Source organism: Penaeus chinensis, chromosome 25 (genome assembly GCF_019202785.1).
Source record: "Penaeus chinensis breed Huanghai No. 1 chromosome 25, ASM1920278v2, whole genome shotgun sequence".
NCBI lineage: Eukaryota > Metazoa > Arthropoda > Malacostraca > Decapoda > Penaeidae > Penaeus > Penaeus chinensis.
Window position 1 is genome coordinate 2,860,874 of NC_061843.1, and position 8,752 is coordinate 2,869,625.

Below are 8,752 nucleotides of genomic sequence, written 5' to 3' on the forward strand. Positions count from 1 at the left end.
GTAGAGCTGCGAGCGATAATATCCCCTGAAGTAGGGCTTCCTGTTCCTCTTCCCCGCGAGGATGTACCTGTCGTCGTAGAGGTTGGCGTCGCAGATTCCCCTGAACCTGCGGAGAGGCTGCGGCTCTTAATCATCTGTTACTCTAAAGTATTTTTAAGAATCCTGTAGAATCTCTTTCAATCTCATTTGGATTTTTCGAAGGAAGGTGAAACCAATATAGTAATGCAACTGATTTTGATTTTTTTCTTTGAGGGGAACTTGTGGCCTGTTGGGTACGATATTTGTTTGTTTGTTTGATAATAATCATGCTGTCTTTGAGCTAAGTACAGCCATTTGTTACAGCAAATATTTTTAAACGCACATGCACATACAGATATGTATATGTATGTCTGTATATCAATATGTATCTGTTTCTGTATCTATCTGTCTATCTGTCTATCTATCTATATTCATATATATGTGTGAGAAAATCCTCACTTGAGGTAACATTTTTGCTGTTGGGTGTAATGCTATTTAACATTTCGAAATAATTTTGTTTCCAGGCATTAAGAAACAAAATTTCAGTATATTTTATCGGTTATTGTGGTATTAGTTATTATAGTAACAGCAATAGTTGACGTATTCTGAGCAACAATAAAAGTAAAAGCTGTTGCCGCAATAGTAACAATAACAGTAGTAATAGTAGTAATAGTAGTAGAAGGAGTAGCAGTGGCAGGAGTGGTAGTAGTAGTAGTAGTGGCAGTTGTAGTTGTAGTAGTAGTAGTAGTAGCAGTAACAATATCAACAGTAGTAACAATAGTAGTAGTAGGAGGAGGAGGAGGAATAGCAGCAGCAGCAGCAGCAGCAGCAGCAGCAGTAGTTGTAGTAGTAGTAGTAGTAGTAGTAGTAGTAGTAGTAGTGGCAGCGGCAGCAGCAGCAGGAGTAAAAGTAGTAATAGGAAAGGGAAGAAAATAGGTAAAAATAGAAGTAGAAGAAGAAGTAGCAATATCAATAGTAACAGAAGAAATGACAGTATAAACTGTAAGTACATAAACAAGCTGCTATATAAAAGTGGTCTCTGGCAAAAACACTGGATAACGAATCAATTTGCTTCGATAACTTACCGAAGGAACACAGGCATATCCAGAGTGCACATGGGACACACCTTAAAGCTCTTCCTGCAGGACTGGTCAGCCCAGCGCCCCTGGAACACATGAGGGTCTTCGGGTGATAAAAAGGCCTTGGCAAGTCAGTAAGATATTATGATAAAGCTAACGAAATTGTCATTATTACGTGTTTTTTTTTTTTTTTTTTTTCACCTGGAACACTTCGCCCTTCATCACAGCGCAGTTTTCTATTGTACCTCCATTTGGTTGGTTTTGGATCCAGTTGACGTAGGTGATCTGTAAGTAGAAATTTTGATCAGATGAAAGGAACTGTTGGGTGCATAATATCATACCCATCCAAGTGTACACAAATCTTTGTTTGTGCATGTGTTTAATAAATTAATAAATAAAAATAATATATATATATATTTAGTATGAGTCCAAGTCTGCCCCCCCCCCCCAAAAAAAAATGGCTTATATATGTGTATGTACATGTGTGTGTGTGTGTGTGTGTGTGTGTGTGTGTGTGTGTGTGTGTGTGTGTGTGTGTGTGTGTGTGTGTGTGTGTGTGTAGGAGGGAGGGAATGAGGGAGGGAGAGATAAAAACAGAAAGAGAAAAAAGGAAAAAGAGAAAGAGAGAACGAGAAAAAGAAAGAGAAAAGGAGAAAAAAATAGATCCGATACATATACCCCGACATAATGTAGCACACAGTTAAGTATACATATATCAACACATACACTATAACATGTACGAGCCAAAACACTGACCTCTTTCTCATCCTTATCGGTCACCCAGACGCCCTCCTCTAATTCGTCTCTGATACCCAGCCACATAAGGGCACCACCACCTTTGCCACACTCCTCGCCGTTCTCCAAAGCCTGGTCAAAGATTACCTGACGAAGGAGAAAAAAGATTCTGAAGGAAATTTTATTGTGAATTCAATAACAGGTGATATACTGTGTATATGTTAGCATTCATACAGAAACACTCGAATGCTAACATATACACGCATGCTTATTAGTACATACTTATTTAGAAGCTGAAATTGACTCACAGACATGCATACACAGAAATGCTCACATGCACAGAATACACACACATATGCAACGGTGTCCTCACTTACAGGTTTTCTCTAATTGCCAGCCTTTATCTTTTTTCTTTTCTTTTTTCTTAAACAGATTTTAGCAAATCTACATTTGTAATATCAGTTTTAATTTAGTATTAAGAATGTTTCTTTCCCTTACATTTAATGCACTTGATTCAATATCTTTCAATCACATAGCTTCAGTATCTTTATTCCATCTTTCTCCATTACTACCTCTTTTAGTCCATGATATCATTAAGAATTATCTCATATTTTCTTAGTCTCTTCAGTCTCTTCTTCGCAGTAACAATAACGTCAGATGCGTATACACACACAATGAAATGAAAAAAAACGCCATCGTGCGCTTTCGTTCTTTCCCTCTGAACTAACGGGTGGCCACATACATCAGCGTAAACGCACACATTACATATGAACGTTAATACAAACACACTACAGAACGCACATATTACACACAAACAAGCGTAAACACAGCAAGATGCAGAAACACACAGTTTATAGACAAACGCAAACACACATGAATAATGACAAACACACATGCAACGAAGATACATACTGTAGATACTACTTGCACACAAACGCAAACAAACATCAAAGAGCTCTCTCACGCTCACACACCTCCTGTTCCTCTGGACTCATGGGCGTGGCCAACTCCCCTCCGAAGGCTTGACACAAGCTGGAAGCGTCACTGAACTTGAGCTTTTCCGTGAACAGAAAATAGGGCAAGGGGAAGACGTCGCACGATTCTTCTAAGGGCAATAGTCTCTGCAGAAGGTAAAGAGTTAAAGACAATTTTTTTTTTTTTTTTTTTGGGGGGGGGGAGGTAACGCAAACGCATAAATGCGGTTGGCAAACTAAGGGGAGTTTGTCAAAAAGCTGATAAGGTTATTTATTATCTGCAGGTATATCATATATTCACATACACATAATTCTTTATATATAATATATATATATATATATATATATATATATATATATTATATATATATTATACCATAAATACTGCAATGTTTTCTGTGTTATATATATTGTTCTTTGCGTTAGTTATTTGAATCTGCCCTATTTCAGGGATGATATATGAAAAGATAAATGCATATTAATGACACTGTCAGTACTGCACCCTTATCCATCATATTCTTTCTGCAATTCTCTATTCTTTCACAATTGCAGCTTCAGAACTTCCTTTGTCTGAGGAACACACAAGACTCGATATACAAAAATAAAATAAAATAAAAGATAATTTTTTTTTTCTTGCGATTTTTGTAACTCTTTTCAACCCAATAAAAGAAAATGTACTGAAACTGGTTTAATTACCATCCAGATACCCCCAATCACATTAACCAGTTATTAGATACGTATCTATTATCTTAGCCTCGTTATTTTCTTTCCTTGAATAGCCTTATCCCCATCCTTTACCTTGCCAGTGTCCTCGCCCAGAGTCCAGGACGCAGTATCCCAGGCCAGGACGTCCCCCTGAGGTCTCTCCTTGCAAGACGTCGCGGCCGCCATCTGCGCGCCGCTCAGCACCCGCGACCACACGTTCACGTCCGCCACTTCGCCGCTGCGGTTCGAGAGAGATCTTAATTAAGAACTATTTTTCTTTATTAATAATTATATCTTCTAAGAGATAAAGGTGATGGATGGTGTGAAGTGAACTGATACAGAATGACTAAAGGCGCTTTAAGTCGGGAAATTTCTTACTTAGAATCTCAAGACTTCTTGCTATCTCAAAAATAGCTAGCCTATGTCAAGCGTTGTTCTGTCACCATGGCGACAGCGTCGTTCGCGTAGGGGTTAGACGCCTTCAAATATGGGCGTTGGCCTGGCCCTCCGTTTAATAGTTTATCAGAGGATTTATTTTACGGTTTCTGTGTCTGTAAACTGCATGATAATATATTCAAAGCAACTGAAATTAACTACAAACGAAACGAGGTAAAGGAGGATGAAAAAGTTATTTTTTTCTTTTTTTTAATCAAACCTTCTGAACACGTTATCTCTCACTTTTAAGATCCTTGTCTTCGAACTGAAGAATATACCTACTAGTCAATGAACTAGAGAATAGGTCATGTGAAAAGGTCTGAATTGATGAAATACTGATGTAGAAAAACAATAATCCAGAACCAAAATAATTATCATTAATAAAACAGTAATCAGAGATTGAAGGTGGCATTACGCTATGCGCTCTGGCAAAGGCCATTAACTTCCCTTCGTGTATTCCAAGGTCTAACATTGGTATAATCTTACAAAATGAAGCGTAGAGCTTGGGCTGAATTTGTGATAAGGAGATCTGCAAACATTAACTTGTCATAATACTTTCAGATCGTGTTTGTTGGCCCTTGCTGCAGCATCGCTTGTATCACTGTGGGCACGTTCTTTAAGAGCAGATTGTCCCATTTCATTTCATTTCAAAGATTTATTCTTTCTTTTCTTACTTCAATATCAGAAGAAACTAGTATAAGAGCAGATTGTCCCATTTCATTTCATTTCAAAGATTTATTCTTTCTTTTCTTACTTCAATATCAGAAGAAACTAGTATTTGCTTTATCTCTATCTCTATCTTTATCTCGGCGTTGTAACCCTCTGTTGACCACAAATGTAACACTAAACATGCCATGATTGGGTACCTGTAACATCTTTTATTCTTTTCCAATAAGTAGATATGGAAATGAGTACATTTTTCTGATGATCATAGTTTAAAGTATGAAACAGTACTAATCATATATATTCATACCTTGACAATTGCAAGAATTAACAACAATAGATGTCTATAATACTGCATTCAGATTATTGAATATTAAAGTATTTATCATTGGTAAAAGTAAGTCAGATAACATTTATATATTTATATATATTTACCCATCTATCTAAATTTTGCATTTGATAAGCAGATAAGATCATATCATAACGGAAAAATTATTATAGGCTATTCATACAAAACAATTTTTAATAAACAAATCACTTGAAGAAAAACTGAACTATGTATAAAAGACATGTTTCTTATTGTCTACCATACACTACATATTGACAGGTGATCCCTGGTGTCTGTTTTCATTTTCAATAACTTTTTGTTCAATTTGCAGTTCCTATGATGAATTGTTTTTAGTAACTGTTATTATGATTTTAACTTTCATCATTATCACTATTGGCATCATCAGTTTTCATCTTAATAATAATAATAATAATAATAATAATAATAATAATAATAATAATAATAATAATAATAATAATAATAATAATAATTTTACCAATTATTATTATTATTATTATTATTATTATTATTATTATTATTATTATTATTATTATTATTATTATTATTTTATCATCTGCATCCTTGTTATTGTTATTGTCATATTATATGAAAATAATATGCCAGTCAACAGTTTTGGAAGCCAGAAATCAATTGTCAAAGCTTTTAATAACATTCTTCTGTTTATATTATATTCAGTGAATTTTATTTTCTACTTCATAAAATTCCATATTTTTGCAAGCATATTGATTTTTTTATTTCCATTTTTTGTGTCTGGTTTGTTTTGATAGCACGTGAGTGTCAGAGTTGCCAATCGGAAGTGTGCGCCGCAGTTTTAGGAGCACTGTATGTGTATCTAGGCGAAGAGATTGCGTTTTGTAAATTTTAGGGTTGATGTATTAATTTAAAATGGTTCTTGTGGAAGATATTAGAATTTAAGCGTAGACTTCAGGCTTGACACTTCGTAGAGCCATTCGCGCGGATTAGCAACAACCTGCTCAGGTTTTAGCGCAATGAACGATATTTTTTTTTTTTTTTTTTAATGAATATAAATCACAAATTTATTTCGGTCCTGAGTATCCACCATGCGTTTATAGTGTGGTTGGGAGAGGAACCATTCATGTATCAAAAATAGTATATGTAAGACTGTTGTTCAGTGTAACTTGCTCCATTACTTAAAAATACTAAGAGCTCCCTAATGATAGTATCAGGACGGAGGTTAATGTGACAAGAGTACAAAATGTCTGAGCGAGAACTAACTTCTATAACGCAGCAGATGTATCAAATGCGATCATAAAATTCTTATTAAGGTTCAGTCGAGTCGCGTCAATTTCATTGTTACCTAAAGTTAAATATACTCAAAGCTACTAGTTCTCGTCTATTTCTCTTCAATTTTCTCTCATTTAGAGTTTCTCATTTCATTTTGAGCATTAGTCTTACAGACATTGTACTTTAGTTGACTGCCAGCAACATAGCACCACATGACTTGACAGCTTAGAATTTTATTTTCATAATATCTCATTGTAACATCCTAATTGATTGATGATTCAGAACAAAATATATATTTGTCATGACTGATGACTTTATATCGGTCCTTTTTGATAACAAATGGTCAGTATAAGTTCAGTTTACATGTTATATATTTTTCTATTAGGGTTGCGCGTACCGATACTTTCCATATTACCTTAATAACGAAAGCATCAGTACAAATCTTGAGGTATCAGTTATTTTATATATGTATATATATATATATATATATATATATATATATATATATATAATAATCATGTTTGAGTGATATAATAATATCTTCATGCTTTCTCCTGATATCACTTGTCACTTATGTCTGGCATCACCTGACAGTAATGCGGGGTCTCTTAAGAACTAACTTTGCTGAGGGTGAGGGATGTTAACATCTTTTCTTCTATGGGGAGATACCGTACTTAAATTTTGTTATGATTTTATGTTATGCAGGTGTGTGTGTGTGTGTGTGTGTGTGTGTGTGTGTGTGTGTGTGTGTGTGTGTGTGTGTGTGTGTATGTATGTATGTATGTATGTATGTATGTATGTATGTATGTATGTATGTATGTATGTATGTAAATATATATATATATATATATATATATATATATATATATATATATATATATATATATATATACTGACAATTATATGTATGTATGTAATTACTGATGTATGCCCTTTCTTAACTATATTGATTTCAAATGAAAATTAATGAAGAGGGTGATAAAACCAGGACTAGGGGAATCCAAGACTGAATATTTTTCGAGGATCTGCTGAATGTTTTTCACCTTGAGGAAGGTAAATTATCTCAAACGAGAGTGGAAGATTACCTCGTAATTTCTACCTCTGGTAATTTTAAGTAATCACTTGTCTCTCTTTATTCAGTCTATGTAACTGTTTAAAAAAAAACTAACTAACAACAAGGCAGCTAAATTACTGCAAAGTGAACAGACGAACGTGTGATAAAACAGGTGTATCCAGAAAGACTACACTTAGGTACTGAGCCTAGAACAATATTGTATGTTCAATAAAATTGTCCCTTCACCTTGGGCAGTACATGGGGTAACTATGCAAGCTATGGTTTAGTTCGGTTTGCCTCGTCTTGCCGAATTCGTTAAAACAGACCCAACTTGCTTCGTAGTGGGTGACAGGAGTAATTATAAAAAAAAAAAAAAAAAAAAAAAAGCACGCGACGTTGTATGTAATGATAATGAATTTATTAAATCATTCCTAATCTTCGATTTTCATGAAGTGATGATGATAAAGGAAGTAATGACTTTTAAATTTACTTGTTTAGCACAAAAGGTTATGAAAAACTTGATTTTTAAAAAATTGTCCACAGATTTTAGGGAAATAGTTAAAAGGAATAATATCCACTAGTAAGTAAAAGCAAATATGTTTTTTCAAGCTACGAGCCTAGAATGAAAATATCAAAGGCAAATATACCTAAAATACTGCTATAAGTAGATAGTAATTATCTTAAGGAGCATAATAAAACTCTATATATTCCAGTTATTACATCTAGTCGGCATACATATGACCACAGCTTGTTAGTTTATATCTATTGGCGACAAAATAAGTCATTACATCGAAATCACACAAATCTGTCGGTGATGGTGGTCTGTAATTCGTGCGTCTTGAACCTGGCAAACTTCCTCAACAGATATGACATTGGTTCCCAACCTGTGGGTAATTACTCCCTGGGGGTAGGCAATTTTTCGGGGGTAATGGAGGGGTGACAGAAAAATGTTAAGAATTCTGAAAATGAAGTAAGCATTGGTATTAGGATTAATGTTAACTTAGTCAGTATTTTAAGTTGTAAAGTAAACCTATTTAACTTTCAACCACGAAGCCAAGAATTCCTCAACTAGCTTCAAATATGCAACTCCAACCATCTCACTGATGCTCTTGACATCTTTGGTAAGTCATTAGAGATGCAAAATGTAATAATACAATAAATAAAATAAATTATCTCTAGTGTTTTAGTTTAGCCATATATATATATATGTTTACAACATTTTGTGAAAAGGGTAACATGCTTAATGTGGCATGCTAAATTGGGTAACAATCTGAAAAAGATTGGGAACCAATCAGATATGACATATTCGTTTCAAAGAAAATATAATAACATGTTTGTCTCAATGACATCCTTCTAAATTAAATTAATGATACCTAAATTGAGTGTGAATTATATTTCCTATGACTGATGACCATACGCACTTTCCGTTTAACATCAAATAAGTAGAAGAATATTCTTTCTCTTGATTTTTCTCCCTCCGCCCTCTATCTTTCTC